The sequence below is a fragment of the Salmo salar genome, chromosome ssa19 (assembly GCF_905237065.1).
Source record: "Salmo salar chromosome ssa19, Ssal_v3.1, whole genome shotgun sequence".
Taxonomy (NCBI): domain Eukaryota; kingdom Metazoa; phylum Chordata; class Actinopteri; order Salmoniformes; family Salmonidae; genus Salmo; species Salmo salar.
The window spans coordinates 77,529,761-77,531,301 of record NC_059460.1 but is presented as its reverse complement, the minus strand read 5'-3'; positions in this window follow the sequence as shown (position 1 = coordinate 77,531,301).

Genomic DNA, 1,541 nt, shown 5'->3' with positions numbered 1-1,541 from the left:
AGGGGAGGGGGCTCAGGTTTAGTTGAGGTTAGTTTAATGCTTGCATAGCTACAGTACAACTTAAAATTCAACCTAATTTTCACTTTAAATGTGCTTATAATTTGTTTATATATTATTATTTGCCCAACTGGCCTTGGGACATTTTGGTTGCAACAAAGAAGGTACAAGATCTTGTAAAAGTCGAATTGAATTGACTGGAAGTTGATGAGGAGGAAATAAGAGGTACAAAAAATGTCTTTAAACGGGTTTTTGTTTGCAGGAAATATTGCTGCTGGAATGCTATTCTTTTTGAATTGTTTTATGGTGATAAGAAACACTAGATCAATGTGGAGAAGATTGAGAAGATGCCACATCTATTCTCTTCCCATGACAACACAACTCAGAAGAAAACATCTTAAAAAAAGAACAATTCCCTCCTAAACAAAGCTGTGTTTATTAAATAATGACATCTGCGCTATAAAACATTTTGGTTTCAGATTAAGAAGTCCGGATATTCCAAGTGAAATACAGTTGAAGTCGAAAGTTTACATACACTTATGTTGGAGTCATTGAAACTCGTTTTTCAACCACTCCACAAATTTCTTGTTAACAAACTATAGTTTTAGCAAGTCATTTAAGACATCTTCCTTGCGCATGACACAAGTAATTTGTCCAAAATTGTTTACAGACAGATTATTTCACTTATAATTCACTGTATCACAAATCCAGTGGGTCAGAAGTTTACATACACTAAATTGACTGTGCCTTTAAACAGCTTGGAAAATTCCAGAAAATTATGTCATGGCTTTAGAAGCTTCTGAGAGGCTAATTGACATCATTTGAGTCAATTGGAGGTGTACCTGTGGATGTATTTCAAGGCCTACCTTCAAACTCAGTGCCTCTTTGCTTGACATCATGGGAAAATCAAAAGAAATCAGCCAAGACCTCAGAAAAAAATTATAGACCTCTGCAAGTTTGGTTCATCCTTGGGAGCAATTTCCAAATGCCTGAAGGTACCACGTTCATCTATACAAACAATAGTACGCAAGTATAAACACCATGGGACCACGCAGCCATCATACCGCTCAGGAAGGAGACACGTTCTGTCTCCTAGAGATGAACGTACTCTGGTGCGAAAAGTGCAAATCAATCCCAGAACAACAGCAAAGGACCTTGTGAAGATGCTGGAGGAAACAGGCACAAAAGTATCTATATCCACAGTTAAACGAGTCCTATATCGACATAACCCGAAAGGCGCTCAGCAAGGAAGAAGCCACTCTCTCTACTATTATTCTGACATTTCACATTATTAAAATAAAGTGGTGATCCTAACTGACCTAAGACAGAGGATTTTTACTAGGATTAAATATCAGGAATTGTGAAAAACGGAGTTTTAAATGTATTTGGCTAAGGTGTGTGTAAACTTCCGACTTCAACTGTAGGTATCCTATACAGTATCCTTTGGATGCTCCATTTCTCCCATTTGTTCATGTCATATTTGATGGAGTACAGGAGTACAGCAGTGGAATGGGATCAGGGATTAGGGTCTGTGTGGTGGGGAA